Source organism: Cetorhinus maximus, unplaced genomic scaffold, assembly GCF_964194155.1.
Source record: "Cetorhinus maximus unplaced genomic scaffold, sCetMax3.hap1.1 HAP1_SCAFFOLD_965, whole genome shotgun sequence".
NCBI classification, from domain to species: Eukaryota; Metazoa; Chordata; class Chondrichthyes; order Lamniformes; family Cetorhinidae; genus Cetorhinus; species Cetorhinus maximus.
This window is the reverse complement of record NW_027596907.1, coordinates 92,242-116,921: the sequence shown is the minus strand read 5'-3', so window position 1 is coordinate 116,921 and position 24,680 is coordinate 92,242. Positions and strand designations below refer to the sequence as shown.

Here is a 24,680-nt window from a genome sequence, read left to right as displayed (position 1 = left end):
CTGTGCTCCTCTCCGCAGATGCTGCCAGATCTGCTGAGTTTTTCCAGGTATTTTTGTTTTTGTTTAGCATACTTTTAAATTCCTGAATTATGGGGGATGTAAATTAAATTTGGAAGAAACAGATGCCAAATTGAAAACTTACATGGGAGAAGACATCAAAATCAAAGGCATAAGCAGGGTTACTGTACAAATACGGAAGCCAATCAGTAAAATTATCCTTGATGGTGTAGCAGGTGAGGGACCAAGTCTCCTTGGATGAAACTGGCTGAAAGAAATTAAATTGGATTGGACTGAGATCTTCCAGATGAGAGCCAGTAGGCTACCTGAGCTCCTACAAAAATACGCCTCAGTTTTCCAAGATGAACTCTGGAAGGTCCAAGGGCTACAAGCAAAATTCATGTGGATCCAGACTCTACCCCCTGATTTATGAAGGCAAGACCAGTACCTGATGCAATGCAGAAAAAGGTAGACGCCGAAATGGATAGATTAGTGAAACTGGGAGTGTTACAACCTGTGCAGTTCTCAGAATGGGCAGCACCAATAGTTCCTGTACCTAAACCTGACCAAAGTGTTTGAATTTGTGGAGACTACAAATTGACTGTCAATAAACCAGCTAAGTTGGACAGACACCCTATGCCAAAAATTGAATACCTGTATGCTAAGCTGGCAGGTGGAACCGCCTACATGAAGTTCAATATGAGCCGTGCTAATCAACAATTGAAGTTAGAGAAGGCTTCCCAGAAATTTGCTACAATTAATACTCGCATAGGGTTGTACCAATATACCCAGTTGCCTTTTGGTGTATCCTGTGCATGTGCCATATTCCAGACAACAATGGAAAATTTACTGCAGGGATTGCCTCACGTTGTAGTTTATTGAGCCCTGTCACTAGAACATCATCTAAATGAAAAGGAGCATTTGGCAAACTTGGAAGAAGTTTTGAAACGTTTTTCACAGGTGGGAGTGCATTTAAAAAAAAAAGTACACATTCCAAGTGAAAGAGGTAATTTATTTAGGTCACTGGGTAGATTCACAGGGCCTCCACCCGGTTGAAGAAAAGTGAGAACCATTAGAGAGGCACCAGCACCAAGGAATATCTCCGAGCTCAAATCATTCTTGGGGATGATCAATTACTATGGACGCTTCATGCCTGATTTGTCGACAGAATTGGCACCCCTGTAATACCTACTCAAGAAAAACCAATGTTGGTCTTGGCAAACACTACAGAAAGAAGTTTTTACAAAGGTAGAGCAACTGTTACACTCGTTCACTCTGTTAGTGCATTTTGACCAAAGAAAAGAGTTAGTTCTGACATGTGACACATCTCCCTATGGAGTGGGAGCAGTGTTCTCCCATCGAATGGACAATGGCTCAGAGTGACCTATTGGATATGTATCAAGAACGCTCAACACAGCGGAAAAGGGATACTCACAGATTGACAAGCCGCTTTTTCTATCATCTTTGGTGTCAAGAAATTTCACCAGTATGTACACACACGGTCGTCATTTTACTATTGTTTCGGACCACAAGCCTTTGCTAGGATTGTTCAGTGAGGACAAGGCTATACCACCCATAGCCTCAGTGAGAATACAGAGATGGGCATTAGTTCTGGCAGAGTTTGAGTATACTTTCATCCACAGGCTTGGAAATCAAATTGCAAACGCTGATGCACTTAGTCATTTGCCTTTGACAGAAAATGATGAGGATGTTCCAGTTCACCAACAACTCGTTTTATTATTGAACTTCTTAGATTCGTCCCCAGTGTGTGCTAGGCAGATCAGAGATTGGGCAAGTCGGGACCCAGTCTTAACCAAAGTATGAGAACAGGTTAAAAACAAAAAGCTAAAAGCTACTGCGGATGCTGGAAATCCAAAACAAAACAAAAACAGAATTACCTGGAAAAACTCAGCAAGTCTGGCAGCATCGGCGGAGAAGAAATCAATCAACGTTTCGAGCCTCCATGGCCCTTCGGCAGAACTGGGCCATGGAGGCTCAAAACGTTGACTGATTTCTTCTCCGCCGATGCTGCCAGACTTGCTGAGTTTTTCCAGGTAATTCTGTTTTTGTTTTGTATGAGAACAGGTTCTTCACAAGAACAGGAATCTGACGAAATGAAATTGTATTTTCATAGAAGATATGAGATAACCAGCCAGGATGGTATCTTATTGTGGGTAGTTCGAGTGATTGTCCCTCCCAAAGGTCAAAAGCAGTCGTTAACTGAGCTACATAGTGCACATCTAGGTATTTCCTGAATGAAGACCGTTGCACACCGCTATCTATGGTGGCCTGGATTGGATGGAGAAATATAGAGCTTGGTGAAAAGTTGCATGTAGTGTCAGCAAGTGTAAAAGTTACCTCTAACAGCTAACTACCGGAAGTGGTCGTATCAGATAACAGCGTGGCATTTACGAGTGCTAAGTTTTGACGGTTTATCAGCCTTAACGGTGTCACTCATATAAAAACTTCACCGTACCACCCTTCTTCGAATGGACTGGCCGAGCAAACGGTTCAAACTTTCAAAAATGGTATGAAGAAATTAACTGGAGACTCCATAGCGACCAGGCTGGCACATTTTCTTTTCCATTACAAAACCACCCCTCACACACGACAACAGGTGTCTCACTTGTGGATTTTTTGATGAAACGCCATCTCAGAACGAGATTGAGCTTAGTAATGTCAAATTTAGTGGAAAGGAGTCAGGGAAGTCAGAAAATTGGACATGATTGGCATAGTCGCGACAGAAAGTTTACTGTAGGAGAGATGGTATACGTGAAAACCATTTTGGTCCTTCTCCAAAATTTATCAGGTGAAATAAGTTCGGTCACTGGACCTTTTTCTTACCACGTGAAAGTAAAAGACCAAATCATACGGAGACATATAGATCATATAAGGAGGAGAGAAACAAAGTATCAGGAAATGATTCCCCCAGTGTTCACGACTGTGTTAACACCTCCTGTTGAAAGAACTCAACTGAGTACAGATGTGTCTGAAGAATCAGCTGTATCTGCAAGAGTTGAGGAAACAGATTTGCAGGTGCCCACCGAAGAACCTGATGTTGGGACAACAGCAGAAAAGGAGGTTTCTGACAAAATATCTGAAGTTGTAGAGCTGAGGTATTCTACACACATAAGGAAAATTTGTAAATGACTGATCTGCGTAAATAGTTTGATATTTTGAGAAAAATTGTAATTGTAACTAAATGTATTTGAGTAAAGGGGGAGGGATGTGGTAATCTGATGTGTAATGTAGCTTTAAGAATGTTATAACCGAAGATCACATGATCTTATTATCCAATAGCAGAGTAGCACGGGCTACCTTAGTTAGTAGTCCGAATTGAGTAAGACTCTGTAATGTAGAGACAGGATTTGAGTTGTAAGCACACAAGTGTAGCTGCTGAGTTCCTTTGTAAATAAATAGAATGTGTTTTACATAACTGTCTGCTGATCTGTACTGTCTATGGTACCAACTCGGTCATCCTGAAACAGGCGTACAACCCAGATTGATTAGTTCAACTAAACTAGTGACCAGGTTCCAACAACCCCTCATCCTTCTCTCTTCTAGGCAAGAGAGCCTGTCTTTCCAACGCACTCCTGGCTGCTCTCCTACATTCTACCCTCTGTAATCTTGAGCTCAACCAAAACTCTGCTGCCCGTGTCCTAACTCACACCGAGCCTGTTCCCCTATCACCCCCTGTGCTCGCTGTCCCAGACTGGCTCCCAGTGAAGCAACATCTTGATTTGAAAATTCTCATCCTTGTTTTCAAATCTTTCCATGCTCTCGCCCCCTCCCTTTCTCTCTAACCTCCTCCAGCGCACATCCCTCCAAGATCTCTGCACTCCTCCAATTCCGGCCTCTTTGCATCCCCCGATTTCCATCGCTCCACCATTTGGCGGCCTTGCCTTCAGCTGCCTGGGGCCCTGAGCTCTGGAATTCCCTCCTTATCTCTCTCCACCTCTCTAAGATGCTCCAAAGACCTCTTTGAGCAACCTTTTGACCACAAGGCCCCTATTTTATGGCTTGATGTCAAATGTTCTTTTTTAATGCTCCTGTGAAACACCTTGGGGCATTCCTTTATGCTAAAGGTGTTATATAAATATAAGTTGTAGAAGAGGGAGGTGGAGAGCTTTAGGGAGGGAATTCCAGAGAAGGGTGGAGATTGGGAGGGTCGTAGAGTTGGAGGAGGTTATGGAGAGAGGGAAGGTTGTAGGGCTGGAGGAGGTTAGAGATAGGGAAGGTTGTAGGGACTGGAGGAGGTTATTGAGAGAGGGAAGGGGGCGGGCAAGGCCATGAATGGATTTGAAAACACAAAGTGCCCTCCCTTAGTCTTGCTTACTTGCAGGGAGTGACCAGTCAGCATACCTCACTGCATGCTGACTTATCATCCCATCCTGATTCACCTCCGCTTCTCTCCATTGCTAATGCCTTCTCGGCCTTTCACCCAAACTTTTGCTTTGAGATAAATAAGATATCTTTGTCAGTCAAATGAACCGCGGTGTTGGAATTCAGTTGGTGGGTGGACTGGTAATCCAGAGAGTCCGAATTTTAATTTTATCATTGGCAGTTTGTGAATTTGAATTCGTGTTTTAAAAGAAAGTGAAAATGACAGCTCTGATTACAGTGGAAGTGATGAGGCTGATAGAATTTGGACATTTTAGAAGCTTGTAACAGGCAGGTGGACAAGAACGCGAGGGCTAATGTTTCAGGGCAATGGCAGAAAGAATGGGACTGGAGTGGGGCTAATTGGATAGCCCCTTCAAGGAGCATGGCATGATGGGCCAAATGGCGCCCTGTGCTGGATGATGCTCAGTCGTCGCATTGCAGTTAAACGCCTGAATGTTTCACTAATGTCCCCTTTTTTTTTGGAATGGAAATCTGCCATCCTTGCCGGATCATGGCCTATACGCGAGTCCATTCCCATGCTAGCGTGGTTGTCTCTGAACTGTCCTTTTGAGGTGGGCCCAGCACTGAAGCCACTTGGTCAGAATCAAAACTGCTGACCGGTCGGCCTTGTACCTCCTTGGGGTAACGAGGTGATATGGGTAATAACTGTCGGCCGTGTTGATGACGCACCTTGTCCTGATCGCTAACCCGAAATTTCCAAAGGTCCTGGTTTAGATGAGGCATTAATGACCTCCCGGCCATTTTTCTTTTGGTGCAGATGGACACGCTGCCCAGGAGAGGAGGGATGAATTGCGGATGGACCCAGGAGCTTGGTATCTCAGGGTGAGTACAGCGTTGCTGCCTGGATTGTGATCTTATCGAGTACAAACTATTTATTAAGAAGCATTACCTCACCTCTGTACGCTCGCTGAGGGTTTTGCAAGTTGAAGGCCCTCATGGGCACCAGCTGAGGAGCTGTGGTGTTGGGATGTTAGGGGGGGACGGGGGTGCTCTCTGACGCCACTTCGCCGAACTGAGACACGTGACCAACTCTGGGGCCTGAGGCCTGTTCACTCTGGGCAGCTGTGAGCCAACAGGGCGGAGGTGGCGGGGGAGGAAGTAGTGACGCATTCTGAAAATTTGGTTAGTCATACTGAAAACACATTGCTGTGATTCAGGGGCCTGCGGAGAGGTGCTGTGGGACCAAGGTGTGTAGGCCGAGGTGCCTGCTCCCTGTCTCTAACACATGCAGCCCGGCTCGAATGTGAGCTTAGGATATTTTTAACTGTGGAGGGGGTGTGGTTTGAGAGTGGGACCTGCAGGACCCCAATGTACTTCTGACTAGGGGGAAGGGCAGCTTTGCTTTTTCTGTGACTTAGAGTAAAAATAATTCCACCCCCCACCCCCCGCACTTCTCACAAGCCTTTTCATTCAATCCCTGTGGCATTTTAAATGGACGAGTTGAGAAGGAGGCCAATCAGCCGATCATATCTGTGCCAGCTCTTTGAAAAACCTATCCGATTAGTCCCACTCTCCCCGCTCTTTCCCCCATAGCCCTGCAAACTTTTCCCCTTCAAGTATTTACCCAATTCCCTTTTGACAGTTCTTATTGAATCTGTTTCCACTGGCTTTTCAGGCAGCGCCCTTCAGATCACAACAACTCGCTGTGGAAAAAAAAATTCTCATCTCCCTCTCTGGTTCTTTTGCTGATTCTCTTCAATCTATGTCCCTCTGGTTACCGACCCTCCTGCCACTGGAAACCCTTTCTCTGCTCCAAGGAGAACAATCCCAGCTTCTCCCGTCTCTCTCCACATTAACTGAAGCCCCTCATCCCTGGTCCCATTCCGGGTAAATTTCCTCCGCATCCTCTCCCAGGCCTTGACACCCTTCCTAAAGTGTGGGGCATAGAATTGGACACAACTCTCCAGCTGGGGCTGAATCCATGTTTTTAAAAATGACTTGCTTTTATATCGTGTCTTTCCCAAAATGCTTTTTTGGAAATCAAGTACTGTTCTTTTTGAAGCGTAGTCACTGTTGTGGAACAACAACGAGGTCAGTTTGTGCACAGCAAGATCCCGTAAACAATAATGTGGTAATGACTAGTTAGCGATGTTGCTGGAGGGATATATTTTGGCCTCTGGACACCAGAGAGGAACTCTGGCCTTTTCTTTCACCATTGGCTGTGGGACCTTTTACATCCACCTAAAAGGGGCAGACAGGATCTTGGTTTCATTTCTGGCAAATCACAACTCTCTGACAGCATGGCCCCAACCCTGGGCAGCACTGGCACCCACCCCACCCTCAGCGCTAGTCCCCGCTGGTGGTGTTGGGGCCCTCCCCCCACCCAGCGCTGGCACCAATCCCCCCTCAGAGCTGATTTCCACTAGCAGTGCTGGCGCCCCCCTGGGCCCTCCCATTGCCCAGTCTGGCTCTCCCTCAGTGCTGCATTGTGAGTGCCGGCCTGGATCATGGGCTCACGTCTCGGAGCTGGAAATCAAACCCACAAGGTTTTGACTCGAGGCAACGTAGTCTCAGTGAGCCCCTGCTGTCAGATAAAGAAACCCCAAGCAGTGGCACTTTCCAAAATGCTGCTTTGGAAATCCAGCAGATAAGGATGGGTCAAATGGTCTGCTGAGCTGCAATCAGTCTATGGTTCTGCCTTTTCCGAGGGGTTTGGGCTGGTCAGTGGGCCCAGGGTCAGTGTGTGTGTGGGCGCTTTTTTTTTGTGAAAAGTGACACAGATGCTTTATAGTAACTTCTTGTGCAGAATCTGTGATCTTTCTGTCCCCATCCCCTCTTTAGGTCTGTTATTCGTTATAGCACTGGCTTCAACATGCATCAGACAGCTGCTCAGTGGGTCTACATGCCAACAGTTTTGCAAGCCTGATTACCAATGTGTTTACTCATATCAAAAGGCATTTGATACAGTGCCACACAACAGACTTGTGAGCAAAATTGTAGGTCATGGAATAAAAGGGAAAGCATTTGGATAAGAAATTGGCTGAGTGACAGGAAACAGAGTAGTGATAAATGGTTGTTTTTCAGATTGGAGGAAGGTTTGTAATGGAGTTCCCCAGGGGTCAGTGTTAGGACCCTTGCTCTTCCTGATATATATTAATGACCTAGACTGTGGTGTTCAGGGCATAATTTCAAAATTTGCAGATGATGTGAAGATTAGAAGCATTGTCAACTGTGATGAGGATATTCTTGAACTTCAGAAGGACATAGACATGTTGGTGGATTGGGCAGACAGGTGGCAGATGATGTTCAATGCAGAGAAGTGTGAGGTGATTTCATTTTGGCAGGAAAGATATGGTGAAACAGTATAAAATAAAGGGAGAGCCGCTAAAGAAGGTGCAGTAACTGAAGGATCTCAGTGTATACGTACATAAGTCATTGAAGATGGCAGGGCATGTTGAGAGAGCAGGTAATAAAGCATTTAATATCTTAGGCTTTATTAATAGGGACATTAAGTAAGGGTGTCATGTTGAACATGTATAGGACATCAGTTAGGCCTCATCTGGAGTACTGCATCCAGTTCTGGGTGCGATACTTGAGGAAGGATGTGAAGACATTGGAGAGAGTACAGAGAAGATTCACAAGAATGATTCCCAGGATGAAGAACTGTAGCTATGAGGATAGATTGGAGAGGTTGGGACTGTTTTCTTTGGAGAAAAGAAGGCTGAGAGGAGACTTGATAGAGGTATTCAAAATCCTGAAGGGTATGGACAGGGTAAATAGTGAAAAACTGTTCCCACTCAAGAGAACATCAAGAATTGAAGGCATAGATTCAGATTAATTGGTAAAAGGAGTAAAAGCGATGTGAGCAAAAAGTTTTCATCCAGAGGGTGGTTGGAGTCTGGAACAAACTTCCTGAAAGGGTCAAGGGACAAAAGGTGGGGGCGGGAGGAAATAAATACAATAACTATCACTAGAGAAAAAGTACTGGGGAAACCAATGGGGCTAAAGGCCCATAGATCCCCGGGACCTGATGGGTTCCATCCTAGAATATTAAAGGAAGTAACGACGAGATAGTGAATGCACTGATAGTAATCTTCCAAGAATCCTTAGATTCTGGAAAAGTCCCAGAGAATTGGAGAACGGCCAATGTAACACCCTTATTCAAAAAGGGAAGGAGACAAAAAACAGGTAACTATAGGCCAGTTAGCTTAACGTCTGTCATTGGGAAAATGTTGCAGGCTATTATAAAGGGTGTAATAGAGCATTTAGAAATAAATAATGTAATAAAGCAGAATCAACATGGCTTCATGAAGGGGAAATCATGCCTAACAAATTCATTAGAATTCTTTTGAGGAGGCAACAAGCAGGATGGATAAAGGAGAACTAGTATATGTAATATATTTGGATTTCCAAAAGGTGTTCGATAAGGTATCGCACATACGGCTACCTAAAAAGATGTGGGCCCATGATGTTGGGGGTAGAATATTAGCATGGGTAGAGGATTGTCTAACCAATAGAAGACATAGAGTTGGGATGACGGGGGTATTTTTGGGATGGCAACCTGTAACTAGTGCAGTGCCACAGGGGTCAGTGCTGGAGCCTCAGTTATTTACAATATATATTAATGACTTAGATGAGGGAAGTGAATACTGTCGCCACATTTGGGGATGACACAAAAATTGGTGGGAAGGCAAATGGTGAGGATGACACAAGGAGTCTACAGAGGGATATAGACAGGTTAAGTGAGTGGGCAAAAACTTGACAGATGGAATATAATGTGGGAAAGTGTGAGGTTATGCACTTTGGCAGGAAGAATAGGGGAGCTGAAAATAATTTAAATGGAGAAAGACTGCAGAAAGCTGCAGCACAGAGGTATTTGGGGGTCTTTGTGCATGAATCCCAAAAAGCTAACATACAAGTTCAACAGGTAATAGGGAAGGCAAATGGAATTGAGTATAAAAATAGGGAAGTCATGCTAAAACAACACACACAAACTAAAACCACACCTAGAATACTGCGAACTGTTTTGGTCCCCTTATCTAAGGGAAGATATACTGGCATTGGAGGCAGTCCAGAGAAGGTCACTAGGTTGATTCCGGGTATGGAGGGATTTTCTTATGAGGAGAGGTTGAGTTGGTTGGGCCTGTACTCATTGGAGTTTAGAAAAAGGAGAGACGACCTCATTGAAACATGTAAGATTCTTAGGGTGCTTGACAGGGTAGATGCTGAGAAGTTGTTTCCCCTCGTGGGGAATGCGCTGCCTGGGAGGGTGGTGGAGGCAGGTTGCCTCACACCCTTTAAAAAGTACCTGGATGAGCACTTGGCACGTCATAACATTCAAGGCTATGGGCCAAGTGCTGGTAAATGGGATTAGGTAGGTAGGTCAGCTGTTTCTCACGTGTCGGTGCAGACTCGATGGGCCGAAGGGCCTCTTCTGCACTGTGATTCTGAGAGAATCTAGGACCAGAGGGCATAATCTGAGTAAGGGGTTGCCCGTTTAAGACAGAGATGAGGAGGAATTTCTTCTCTGAGGGTAGTCAATCTGTGGAATTCTTTACTGTAGCGGCTGGGTCTTTCAGTATATTCAAGGCTGAGATAGACAGATTTTTAATCAGTAAGGGAATCGAGGGTTATGGGGAAAAGGCAGGAAAGTGGAGTTCAGGATTATCAGATCAACCATGGTCTCATTGAATGGTGGAGCAGACTCGATGGGCCGAATGGCCTACTTCTGCTCATACATCTTATGGTGGAGGCAGGGTCGATCGAGGTATTCAAAAGGGAATTGGATTTCTACCTGAAAAGAGAGAATGTACAAGGTTACGGGGATAAGGCAGGCGAGTGGGACTAGGTAGAATGCTCTTTCAGAATGCCAGTGCAGACTCGATGGGCCAAATGGTCTCCTGCACTGTAAAGATACTGTGATTCTGCTTCCAATGCCCATTTCAGAGGATGGCTAGTTGAGGGTCTGCTGCGTTCGTCATTGAGTTCTCCACACTGTGCAGTGAGAAATCTGAACATTGAAAGTCCGGCAGCCGAAGCCTCCTGTTAAATGTCACCGCTGCATTATGCCACAGCAGCCTGGGATAAGCAACAATTAAACCGTACTGGTGGCTCCCACCGCAGACCACAATTGAAGCCTGGAGACATTGACTGAATTTGCAGTATTTAAACACACGCACACCACCTGCACTTTGTGTCTAATTGCATCTCGTGGTGTCCTCCCCTACACAACCCATAAAAAGCTCAACATGGCACGTGACAGGTCATGTGTGAGGGTGGGTGGTGAGTGTCTGTGTGTCATTGACTGCATCACTACCCACTCGATGCAACACTGTATCCTGACTGTTGCAGATACCTCGGGCTACATGGTGATGCCAACCCTCAGGGTGGGGGATGGGCAGTTTAACAATCTTTGACACAGAGTCCACCCCTTGCCCCCTCAAAGCCCTCACCCCTTAACCCCAAAGCCCCACTGACCTTGTCCAAGGACTGAATTGATAACAGGACAAAAATTTTAAGAGAGAGCCCTTGTTTACGCGGGGAAGTGTAGGTCAGTGAGCGCAGTGAGGACCGATGTGAGTTAGGACACGGGCAGCATAGTTTTGGATGAGCTGAAGCTTATGGAGTGACTATCAGGGTTCTACAGATGCTTCTTTGGTACCTCTCCTGAGTGGCCGTGCATTGGTGCGGGTGGGTCGACTTGGCTGTGCGACCACTAAGGGCATCACATTGGAGCGTGTTCTCAACTGCCATTGGCGGGGTAGGGAGTGGGTGCGTCAGTGAGATAAGGGGCAAAGACTCTTCCCCCCCATCACTCCCTACCCTGTCCCCTTCCACAGCCTGCCAAATCCAGCGGCACTGAGGCCAGTTTAACTTTATGTTGCTCCCACATTCTTGGGGAAATTGCTGATTTTTAAAGTTTTCGATCAGGCATGGTTGAGGGTTGGGAATGGTACAAGGTTTGTGGATGTTTGATCTGTTCAGTGTACTCGAACATGGGTGTCTCGCTCTCTCTGTCTCTTTTCAGTCACTCGCGAGGGGTGGGGTGGTGCGGTCGGTTGGCTGTGGGGGGAGGGTGAATCACAGGAAGTGACAGGCTATCCATTAATGGGCAGTCATTCTAACAAAGAATTGTTCCCTCTTTTGTGGCGGAAGTGCCCTAGCCTGCAATTAGCTTCAAAGCACATCCTGTGTGTTTTACACAAGTGTTGTCAAAAGAGACTGTTTGTTCCCCTGTGGGAGATTATCTTTCTGCCCTTTCGTGTGTCTGTGTGTATTTGGCAGGTCCCACTAAAGTTATAACAAGCTGCAGAATTTGAGGAGACCCTAGGCCAGGATGTTGACCTAAGAGTGTTTAATATGCCACCGCCAAAATCCTGCCAGTTCCTGACCCGCTATGGAAGATGCCCTTAGCCTGGGCAGGAGCAACTTTGGTGAGACTTGCATGCTTATTTTGCAATTGCTACTGGTTACGGATTTACCTGACAGCCATTATATAATGGCCTGGGCCAGTGGGAAAGCAGGTTAAATTATCCCTGGTGCCATACTACCTAAATCTTCCAGCATTCCCCACCCACCCCTTCCCTCTGGCTTACCATTTGATGGTCAGTGCCTTTTCAAATCAGAGGTGAACCCATCTGACATTTCAATTCCTGAGGCAGTACCTGTGCAACCGTACAGATTCACTGCTTATTCAGCAGGGTGAGGATCACTCAGTGTAACTGTACAGATTCACTGCTTATTCAGCAGGGTGAGGATCACTCACTGTGTAACTGTACAGAGTCCCTGTTTATTCAGCAGGGTGAGGATCACTCACAGTGTAACTGTACAGATTCACTGCTTATTCAGCAGGGTAAGGATCACTCACTGTGTCACTGTACAGAGCCCCTGTTTATTCAGCAGGGTGAGAATCACTCACTGTGTAACTGTACAGATTCACTGCTTATTCAGCAGGGTAAGGATCACTCACTGTGTAACTGTACAGAGTCACTGTTTATTCAGCAGGGTGAGGATCACTCACTGTGTAACTGTACAGATTCACTGCTTATTCAGCAGGGTAAGGATCACTCACTGTGTAACTGTACAGAGTCACTGTTTATTCAGCAGGGTAAGGATCACTCACTGTGTAACTGTACAGATTCACTGCTTATTCAGCAGGGTAAGGATCACTCACTGTGTCACTGTACAGAGTCCCTGTTTATTCAGCAGGGTGAGGATCACTCACTGTGTCACTGTACAGAGTTCCTGTTTATTCAGCAGGGTGAGGATCACTCACTGTAACTGTACAGAGCTAATGTTTATTCAGCAGGGTGAGGATCACTCACTGTGTAACTACAGATTCACTGCTTATTCAGCAGGGTAAGGATCACTCACTGTGTAACTGTACAGAGTCACTGTTTATTCAGCAGGGTAAGGGTCACTCACTGTGTAACTGTACAGAGTCACTGTTTATTCAGGGTAAGGATCACTCACTGTGTGACTGTTGAAGTGTGTCAGTGTTTTGAAAAGGGGAATGCAGCTGCCTGTGGGTGTGCTGAGCTGATCGTGTGGTTTTACATCACTTGAGTGCACCAGCCCCAATATCTCAATAAATTCATTCACTGATCAACACTGAAACTGAAGTGATCAGCATCCTGGACTGAGTATCACTCCCATACTCGCTCCTTGGGCTTGCTGGATGTCCAGGGACTGTCCAGCTGGAAAGTCCACAAGGATACGTTTCTAAATAGTTCTCCAAGCCACAGGGTAAAGTTGCTCATCAGGCTGTCTCCAACTTGGTTAGCAAGACCCCCCCCCCCCACCCCCAAGCCCTTCCTCTCCCCCGCCCATCCTCCCCCCACCTGCCCCTTTCAGGTTTTTATTTCAGTACAAGTGAAATTTGCATAGAATTACCAGCACAAAAACAGACCATTTGGCCCATCTGCTCCGTGCTGGTAATTCTGCACCACACGAGCCTCTTCCCACCCCCTCCTCATCTCACCATATCAGCATATCCTTCTATTCCTTTCACCCTCATGTGTTTATCCAGCTTCCCCTTAAATGTACTGATATTATTTACCTCAACCACTCCCTGTGGGAGCGAGTTCCACATCCTGTCCACTCTCTGGGTAAAGGAGTTTCTCCTGAATTCCCCATTGGATTTATTAGTGACTGCCTTATATTGGTGGCCCTGAGTTCTGGACTCCCCCACAAGTGGTAATATCTTTTCTACGTCTACCCTATCAAAACCCATTCTGAATTCTAAAGACCTCTATCAGGTCACCCCCTCAACCTTCTCTTTTCCAGAGAAAAGGGAAAGAAAAGTAATTGCATTTGGATAGCACCTTTCACCAGCTTAGGACACTTCAGTGAGGCATTGTTTGGATTGTAGGAAACTGTAGTAATCTGATATGTAATATGCCTTTAAGGCAAATGTTGTAATGTAAGATCACATGATCTTAATACCTAATAACAGCGCAGGCTACCTCTGTGAGAGAGTCTTGAGTTAGACACTGAAAAGTGAAGACAGAGTTTTGAGTTGAGTATAACTGCTGAGTTTAGTTTGTAAATAAACAGCATGTGTTTATTCTAACAACGATCTCCTGAGGTTGTGTGTGCTTGTACCACCTCGGTCACCCCGGAACAAGCGTGCAACCCGGATCCTTTAGCCCCAACAAACCAAGGGCACTGGATCCAACAAACTGGTGACAAGAGTAAAAGCTCTAAAAGGCACATAAAAAAAAAGTTAAAAAGCGAGGGAGAATGAAGGAAATCAGAAGAACTGAAATTGGGCTGTACCTCGCACGGTAGTTATAAGTAAAAGAAAATTTCCTTAATCGTCGAAGCAATCCCTTCAGAGCGTGCCACAATTTGGAAGAGTGGTGCTTTCCGATCCAACCTCGGTTGACTGGTCTCACTATGTTCCAACCAAACAACATTGTGGGGGAGGGGAAGAAGCCTGCGATCCTTCTGTCCACATGTGGGAGTAAGACATATGGATTAATTTGAAATTTGTTGGCACCCAGTGCCCCCAGACTCAAACTTTTGATGACTTGGTGAACCTTGTAAAGAATCATTGCCAGCCCAAGCCGTCGGTGGCGATGCAACGGTTCAAATTTAACTCAAGGAATAGAGCCGCGGGGGAGACAGTTGCTTGTTATGTGGCAAGTCTGAAACAATTAACTGAATATTGTGAGTTTGGTACATCTACCAATGATATGCTTAGAGATCATTTGGTACGCGGTATAAATGAAGATGCAATTCAGAAGAGATTGCAGTCTGAAACAAATTTAAGTTTTCAAAAGGCATTGGAAATCTGGCAATGTAAGGTGCAGTGCAAGACTCAGACGCCATACGAGGAGCGCAAAATGGCATCGCCCTCCATGTTGGGCGGGGAGCTTCAACCAAAAAGAGCGCGAAAGTGCAAAGCTTTACTCAGAAGCGGGAAATAGCCACCGCTGGCAAACAAATAAAAAAAGATAACTTAGCAGCAAAAACATGGCATAATGGTAACAGAGGTGGAAGCAGACAACCTTGTAATGAATCAGTTTAAAAAGGTCAAACATTTCTTCTGCGATCGAAATGGGCACCTCATGAGATATTTTAAAGATATAATCAGGCAGACTTTTAGGCAAAAGCAAAAACCCAATGAAATGAGCAGCATCGAAAAGACTGAAGTAATAGATCCTGATATCTATTCGTTATATAATTTAAAGGTAGGGAGAACAACGCCTATCTGTGTAACCATGAGAGTGAATGAGAAACCTATCAGAATGGAGGTGGATACTGGAGCAACCACTACGGTCACAGCTGAGCATACTTTTAAATACCTAAATCAATGGGAACGTAAACTAAATTTGGAAGATACTGATGCTTAATTGAAAACTTTCATGGTAGAGGACATACAAGTCAAGGGCATATGTAAAGTCATAGTACACTACGGAGGTCAAACAGTGAAATTACCCTTAATGGTAGGAGCAGGCGAGGGACTTGGTATCCTCGGATGAAACTGGCTGAAAGAAATTAAATTGGAATGGACTGAAACCTTCCAACTGAGAATTAATGGGCTATCAGAGCTACTATAAAAATGTCTCAGTTTACAAGGACAAACTTGGAAAAATTGAGGAGCTACAAGCAAAAATTGATGTAGATCCAGAGGCAACACCAAGATTCATGAAGGCAAGACCAGTACCATATGCAATGCGGGCAAAGGTAGACGCTGAACTGGACAGATTAGAAAAATTGGGAGTGGTACAACCAGTACAATTTTCAGAGTGGGCAGCACCAATTGGATCTGTTCTCAAACCTGACCGAAGCATTTGAATATGTGGGGACTTTATGGGAGACACCCATACCTAAAAATTGAAGACTTATACACTAAACTGGCAGGTGGAACTGCCTACACGAAATTAGTTATGAGTCATGCTTATTGACAGTTGTAATTAGAGAAGGCCTCCTGGAAGTTTGTCGTCATAAATGCACAAGGATTGTACCAATGCGCCTGTTTACCATTTGGCATATCTTCTGCTTGTGCCATATTCCAAAGTAATTCTATATTACTACAGGGATTGCCCCACGTTATTCTTTATTTGGATGATGTTCTCGTGACTGGACTCACTGAAGAGGAACATTTGATGAACTTGGAAGAAGTTTTGAAACGTTTTTCGTAGGTAGGAGTGAGGTTGAAAAAAGAGAAGTGCACATTCCAGGCGAAAGAGGTAACTTACCTCGGTCACAAGGCCTACATCCAGCTGAAAAATTGAAAGCCATTAGAGAAGCCCCAGTGCCAAAGAATACAACTGAACTGAAATCATTCTTGGGAACGACCAATTACTATGGACGCTTCTTGCCTAATTTGTCGACAGAACTGGCACCCCTGTATTACTTGCTCAAGAAAAACCAGCGATGGTCTTGGCAAACATCACAGGAAGAAGCTTTCACAAAAGTGAAACAGTTGTTACAATCATTTACCCTTCTAGTATACTTTGACCCAAAAAAAAAGAGTTGAAATTAACTTGACGCATCACCCTATGGAATGGGAGCAGTGCTTTCCCATCGAATGGATGATGGATCAGAACGACCTATAGGATATTTATCAAGAACACTCAATGGAGCAGAAAAAGGGTACTCTCAAATAGAAAAAGATGGCCTGTCAATCATTTTCGGTGTTAAGAAGTTTCACCAATATGTACACTATCATTATTTTATGATCATATTGGACCGCAAGCCATTATTAGGATTATTCAGCGAAGACAAGGCTACACCCAGTATAGCCTCAGCAAGAGTACAAAGATGGGCATTGATCTTGGCAGCCTATGAGTATGTTTTCATTCATAGACCCGGAAGTCAAATTGCAAATGCAAACGTACTCAGTCATTTGCCCATGCAAGTAATAGATGAGGATGTTCCAATTCCTCAAGAATTCATTTTATTATTGAACTTCCTGGATTCATCATCGATATGTGTTAGACAGATTAAAGATTGGACAAATCAAGACCCAGACTTATCCAACGTGCAAGGTCAAGTTATTCATGATTGATCACAAAAACAAGAATCTGATGAAATGAAACCATAATTCCAGAGAAAATACGAGATAACCAGCTAGGAAGGTATTTTATTGTGGGGGAACACAAGTGATTGTTCCTCCAAAAGGGTGAAAGCCATTGTTACCTGAACTTCACAGATTCACAGAACCCCAGAATTTCCCGAATGAAGGCAATAGCGCGCAGTGGTGACCAGGAATGGATGGAGAAATAGAAAACTTAGTGAGAAGTTGTACATAGTGTCAACAAGTACAAAAATTACCTGCAACAGCTCCGTTACACCCCTGGGAGTGGCCAGGAAGGCCATGGGTACGAGTAGACGTCGACTGTGTGGGACCTTTTTGTGGGAACAACATTTCTACTTATCATAGACACTTATTCAAAATGGATGGACATATATGAAGTGAGGTCACCTACATCTCCTGCTACAATAAACAAGTTATGACAAAGTTTCACAATCAGCGGACTACCTGAAGTGCTCGTATCAGACAATGGAAAGTGTTCATGAGTGCTGAATTTAACCTAGCTTCAACGGTATTACTCATGTGAAAATGTCACCATACCACCTTCTTCAAATGGACTCTCCCAGAGAGCAGTTCAAATCTGTTATGAAGAAATTGGAGATTCTATAGCAAAAATTAGCATGTTTTCTTTTCCATTATAGAAGCACCCCTCATACAACAACAGGTGTCACACCTGTGGAATTGTTGATGAAACGCCATCTCCGATTGAGACTGAGCCTAATTATGCCAAACTTGGGAGAGAAGGTGGAAAGAAGTCAGGTAAGTCAGAAAATCGGACATGACTGTCACAGTCAGGACAGAACATTTAATGTAGGAAAGGTATTTGTGCAAAATTTTAGAGAAGGACCAGCATGGTTGTTCGCCAAAATAAGCGCAGTAACAGGACCTCTTTCCTACCACGTGAAAGTCGAAGATCAAGAAAGAAGGAGACGTGGATCACGTAAAAAGAGGAGAAACCAAATCTCCAGAAATGATTCCGCCAGTGTTCGAGACTGAATCAACATCTCCTGTTGAAAGGACTCAAAATAAGTATTAATGTGCTTGAAGGGCCGACTGTACCTGAAAAAGAAGGACTTGATGAGAAGGATGAACCACCCTTGGCTAACAAAGGCGGTCAAGGCGAGTATCCAATCAAAAACTAAGGCATACAAAGTGGCGAAAACTAGCGGTAGGCCAGAGGATTGGGAATTTTTTGGGAACCAGCAGCGGATGACTAAAAAGCTAATAAAAAGGGAGAAAATTGATTATGAAATTAAATTGGCAAGAAATACGAAAACAAACAGCAAGAGCTTCTCGGGTATATAAAATGAAAGTGAGCATGGGACCCTTGGAGGATGCAACTGGAGAATTGAATACGGGGAGCAGGGAAATGGCAGATAATTTAAACCAATATTTTGCATCAGTTTTCACGGTGGAGGACACTATAGACATTGGGGAGGTGATGACGTAGTGGTATTGTCGCTGGACTAGTAATCCAGAGACCCAGAGTAATGCTCTGGGGACCTGGGTTCGAATCCTGCCACGGCAGATGGTGGAATTTGAATTTAATAAAAATCGGGAATTAAAAGTCGAATGAACCATGAACCCATCTGGTTCGCTAATGTACTTTAGGGAAGCAAATTTAAAACTTTAAGGAAGAAATAGCAGGATATTTAGAAAATCAAACAAGAGTCAATATGGTTTTGCGAAAGGGAAATCATGCTTGACAAATTTGCCAGAGTTCTTTGAGGATATAACAAGCAGAGTTGATAAAGGGGAACCAGTAGACGTAGGGCATTTGGATTTCCAGAAGGCATTCGATAAGGTGCCACATAAAAGGTTATTGTATTGATGGGAGCTCACGGTATTAGGAGTAATGTATTAGCATGGATTGAGGATTGGTTAGCACACAGAAAACAGAGAGTCGAGATTAATGGGTCTTTTTCAGGTTGGAAATAACTAATGGAGTGCCATAAGGATCAGTCCTAGGGCCTCGATTGTTTACTATCTATATTAATGACTTGGAAGAAGGGGTAGAGTGTAATGTAACCAAATTTGCTGATGATACAAAAATAGGGAGGACATGTTATGATGAGGACATTAGGGATCTGCAAGGGGATATAGACAGATTGAGTGAGTGGGCAAAAACTTGGCAGATGGAGTTTAATGTGTGAGGTCATGTATTTTGGTAGGACAAATCAAACGGCAGACTATTATTTAAACGGAGAGAGACTCCAAGAAAAGTGCAGCACAGAGGAATCTGGGTGTTCTTGTGCATGAAACACAAAAAGTTAGCATGCAGGTGCAGCAAGTAATTAAGAAGGCAAGTGGAATTTTGGCCTGTATTGCTAGGGGTTTGGAATTTAAAAATAAGGAAGTCTTATTACAACTGTACAGGGTGTTGGTGAGGCCACACCTGGAGCACTGTGTACGGTTTTGGTTGCCTTATTTAGGAAAGGTTATACTGGCATTGGAGGCAGTTCAAAAGAGATTCACGAGGCTGATTCCTGGGATGAAGGGGTTGACTTATCATCAAGAGCGGCTAAAGAGGTTAGACCTTTATTCATTAGAGTTTAGAAGAATGAGGGGTGATCTTATTGAAACGTACAAGATTCTGAGGGGGCTTGACAGGGTAGATTTTGAGAAGATGTTTCCTCGAGTGGGGGATTCTCGAACTAGGGGACATAGTTACAGAATAAGGGGACACTCCCATATAAAACTGAGATGTGAAGGAATTTCTTCTTTCAGAGGGTAGTGAATGCCTAGAATTCTCTACACCAAAGAGTTGTGGAGGCTAGATACTGTAAGTATTTAAAGAGGAGGTAGATAGAGTTTTGAAATATCAGGGAGTTGAGGGCTATGAGGAGCTGGTGCAAAAGAGGAGTTGAGGCCTGGGGCTGATCAGCCATGATCTTATTGCATAGCGGGGCAGGCTTGAGGGGATGAATGGCCTACTCCTGCTCCTGTTTCTTATGTTCTTATGAAAGAGTTGAAGAAACAGATTTGCAGGTACCTACTGAAGAGCCAGATGCCCAAGACGACTCCAGTAAAGGAGGTTCCAAATCAAACTTCAGAAGCTGTAGAGCTGACACTTTCAATACGCATAAGGAAACCTCCAGAGAGACTGACTTTGTAATAATCGCTCTGTGTATATAACTTGATATATCGAAAAATTGTAAAATGTATTTTTCAGTAAAGGGGGAGGAATGTATTAATCTGATATGTAATATACCTTTAAGACAAATGTAATGCAAAATCACATGATCTTAATACCCAATAGCAGAGTAGCATGTGTTACCTCTGTGAGAGTCTTGAGTTAGACACTGAAGAGTGAAGACAGAGCTTTGCACAGAAGTGTAGCTGCTGAGTTTAATTTTAAGTAAACAGCATATGTTTATTCTAACAGTGATCTACTGATATTCTCTGTCTCTGTGCCAACTCAGTCACCCCGAAACAAACGTGCAACCTGGATCCTTTAGCCCCCAACAAACCAAGGGCACTAGATCCAAAAGAAATATAGCAGCCAATTTGCGCACAGCAAGATCCCACAAACAGGAATGTGGCAGTGGCTGAGATTATCTGCCCCTTTAGTGATATTGATTGGGGATGACTATCACTCCCCCACTGGCCCTGCTCTTCTTTGAACTAGAGACTATGGGAGCTACTGAAACCAGACATTGGTTTAACATCGCATCTGAAAGGCAGTGTAGCGCTTCCTCGGTGCAGGCCCTCCACAGCTGCAGCGTTCCTGAGGGGACTGCGCAGTCGATCTGTGAGATGATGGGGAGAATTGGAAACCCTGGTGCCTGCTTGACTCCATGATGTGATGGTGAACCTTGCATCATCCTACAGGGCAGGGTTTCTCCAAGCAAGGGCACAAGTTGCATGTTATCATGGTTTTAGCAATGGCATGACTGGGGTTCACATTCGATAGTGGGAATGAACTACTGTCTACGCCCCTCCTCATTTCAGACTCTCCTTAAAACTGACCTCACTTGTCCGTAACTGCTCCTTCATTTGCCCGATGTTGATTTTTATCTGCTTATGATTCTGAGAAGCTTGGGACATTTACCGTATGAACAGTGCTTTACCAATTGAAATTGTTGTTCAGTCGGGGTGACTGTGACCAACAGTGAGATCCCGATCTTGTTTTTTTTCTCTCTACCTCTTCTCCCAGAGCTCCTTGGAGAGGTCGTTGGTTCTGCAGAGATGAGCAGGTTCTGACCCAGTAAGCTCCAAATTCAAAACAAAAAAAGCTAAAAGCTACTGCGGATGCTGGATGCTTTTCCAGCATCCGCAGTAGCTTTTAGCTTTTTGTTTTTAGCTCCAAATTCAAGCCAGGCTATTTGGGGGTGATGTCATGAAGCACTTCTTCACACAAAGGAGTGGAAATCTGGAACTCTCTTCTCCCCCCTCCCTCCCATGAACATGCAGTCTAGATGGAGTTAAGAGACACATCAGCCATTGATCTAACTGATTGGCGGAGCAGATTGGAGGGGCTGAATGACCTCTCCCTGTTCCTATCCAGGGTTGGGACCTGAGTTATTCAAACTCTGTTCTGCCCTGGGTTCGGAGTTTACAGGAAGTCCCACGTCATTATTGAGAAATGATTTGAGTCTTGCTCAAGATTCCCTCAATATTCTTGCATCCCCTGGCTTCCCGTTTCTTGTAAAGAGGAAGCATTTACGTGGTTTGAGGTTCCTGAGAGACATTTTATACCCTACTTCCTCATTGGCAGTGCCAGTTTAGACCTCCACAGATGTCCAGATGGGCCCTTTGTGTGGACAAGCCACGGGTGTATCCCCAGTCGGCCATCTGTGTGGGCTCCATAGAGAGATGCCCTCCTCTACCAGGAGTGTGTGCGCATTGTAGCGTGTGGGGCAGATGTTTAATTTGAAGGGGGTGGGGATGGCTGGTGTTATCATGATTATTAGGAGACACTGTTGAAAACCTTTCATTTTTCTTAATCCCTTTCATAACCTCAACACTTTCTAAAGCATTCTACAGCCAATTAAATACTTGTGAAGTGTAGTCACTGCTGTAGGAAACAGCAGCCAAAAGATGCACAGCAAAATCCCACAACAGCAGTGACTACACTTGCCTTGCCAGAAAGGACTTTTGGGACATCCTGAGGTGGTGACAGGTGCTACAGAATTGCAAGTTCCTATTATTTGTTTGAGGAAGGGAATGGGTGACCACCAGGCAAAGCAAGAGGACTAGGCAAACAGTGCAGGAATCTCCTGTGGCTATTCCCTTGCAAAACAGATATATCGCTTTGGATACTGTTGGGCGGAATGGCCTCTCAGGAGAAAGCAGTAACAGCCAAATTCGTTGCACCGCGGTTGGTTCTGCTGCACAGGGGAGGAGTAAAAAGTGTAGGAATGCAAGAGTTATAAGGGATTCAGTTGTAAGGGGAAGAGATAGGCATTTCTGTGGCCGTAATCGAGACTCCAGGATGGTATGTTGCTTCCCTGGTGCTCGGGTCAAGGATGTCTCAGAGCGGCTAGAGGACATTTTGAAGGGGGAGGGTGAACAGCCAGTGGGCGTGGTACACATTGATACAAACGACATAGGTAAAAAAAATGAGGTCCTCAAAGCAGAATATAGGGAGTTAGGAAGTAAGTTGAAAAGTAGGACCTCAAAGGTAGTGATCTCAGGATTACTACCAGTGCCACGTGCCAGTTAGAGTAGAAATAGCAGGATATATCGGATGAATATTTGGCTGAAGAGATGGTGTGAAGGGGAGGGTTTCAGATTCCTGGGGCATTGGGACCGGTTCTGGGAGAGGTGGGACCAGTACCAACTGGACGGGTTATGCCTGGGCAGGACCGGGACTGATGTCCTAGGGGGAACGTTTGCTAGAGTGGTTGGGGAGGGTTTAAACTAAAATGGCAGGGGGATGGGAACCTATGCAAGGAGTCAGAGGAAGGGGAATCAAAGACAAGAACAAAAGACAGAAAGCGGAATAAGAAAAGTGATAGGAAGCGAAATCAAGGGCAAGAATCAAACAGCGCCTCAGTGAAAAATAGTGGGAACGGGACAAGTAATGTTAAAAAGACAAGCCTTAAGGCTTTGTGCCTTAACGCGAGGAGCATTCGCAATAAAGTGGATGAATTAACCACGCAAATAGATGTAAACAGGTATGAAATAGTCGGGATTACGGAGACATGGCTGCAGGGTGACCAGGGATGGGAACTGAACATCCAGGGGTATTCAGTATTTAGGAAGGACAGACAAAAAGGAAAAGGCGGTGGAGTTGCATTACTGGTTAAAGAGGAAATTAACACAATAGTGAGGAAAGATATTAGCTCCGATGATGTGGAATCTGTGTGGGTAGAGCTGAGAAACACTAAGGGGAAAAAGCGTTAGTGGGTGTTGTATATAGACCCCCAACCTGTAGTGGTGATGTTGGGAATGGCATTAAATAGGAAATTAGAGACGTATGTAATAAAGAAACATCTGTAATTATGGGTGACTTTAATATGCATATAGATTGGGCAAATCCAAATTAGTAACAATACCATAGAGGAGGAATTCCTGGAGTATATACGGGATGTTTTTCTGGACCAACACATTGAGGAACCAACGAGAGAACAGGCCATCCTCGACTGGGTATTGTGTAATGACAAAGGAATAAGATAGAATTCTTCATCAAGATGGAGAGTGACGTAGTTGATTATGAGACTTGTGTCCTGAATCTTAATAAAGGAAACTACGATGGTATGAGGCGTGAGTTGGCTATGATGGATTGGGAAACGTTACTTAAAGGGATGACGGCGGATAGGCAATGGCAAACATTCAAAGAGCGCATGGGTGAACTGCAACAATTGTATATTCCTCTCTGGCGCAAAAGTAAAACAGGAAAGGTGGCTAAACCATGGCTTACAAAGGAAATTAGAGATAGTATTAGATGCAAGGAAGAGGCATACAAATTGGCCAGAAATAACAACAGACCTGAGGACTGGGAGCAGTTTAGAATTCAGCAAAGAAGGACCAAGGGATTGATTAAGAAGGGGAAAATAGAGTACGAGAGTAAGCTTGCAGGGAACATAAAAACTGTGTAAAAGTTTCTATAGGTATGTGAAGAGGAAAAGATTGGTGAAGACAAATGTAGGTCCCTTACAGTCAGCAACAGGGTAATTTATAATGGGGAACAAAGAAATGGCTGTCCAACTAAATACATAACAAAAACAAAAATACCTGGAAAAACTCAGCAGGTCTGGCAGCATCTGCGGAGAGGGACACAGTTAACGTTTCGAGTCCGAATGACCCTTCAACAGACTCGAAACGTTAACTGTGTCCCTCTCCGCAGATGCTGCCAGACCTGCTGAGTTTTTCCAGGTATTTTTGTTTTTGTTTTGGATTTCCAGCATCCGCAGTTTTTTGCTTTTATCTTTCAACTAAATACATACTTTGGTTCTGTCTTCACAAAGGAGGACACTAATAACGTACCAGAAATGTTGGGGAACACAGACTTTAGAGAGAGGGAGGAACTGAAAGAAATCAGTATTAGGGAATTGGTATTGGGGAAATTGATGGGATTGAAGGCCGATAAATCCCCGGTGCCTGATAATCTACATCCCAGAGTATTTAAGGAAGTGACCCTAGAAATAGTGGATGCATTGTTGGTCATCTTCTGAGATTCTATAGACTCTGGAACAGTTCCTACTGATTGGTGGGTAGCTAATGTAACCCCACTATTAAAAAAGGGAGGCAGAGAGAAAACAGGGAATTATAGACCAGTCAACCTGACGTCAGTAGTGGGGAAAATTCTAGAGTCCATTATAAAAGATTTAATAGCTGAGCACAATGGAAA

The 24,680-nt window shown here is 44.4% G+C and overlaps 1 long non-coding RNA gene across 2 annotated transcripts in view; it reads left to right on the top strand.

Annotated features, from left to right (window-relative positions):
• LOC144675347 (uncharacterized) overlaps positions 1-24,680 on the top strand; it is an 85,999-nt gene that overhangs the window by 5,715 nt on the left and 55,604 nt on the right. For both annotated transcript variants that reach the window (XR_013574940.1, XR_013574941.1), the window contains exon 2: positions 5,159-5,223. This is a non-coding gene — a long non-coding RNA (uncharacterized LOC144675347). The remainder of the gene's footprint in view (positions 1-5,158; positions 5,224-24,680) is intronic.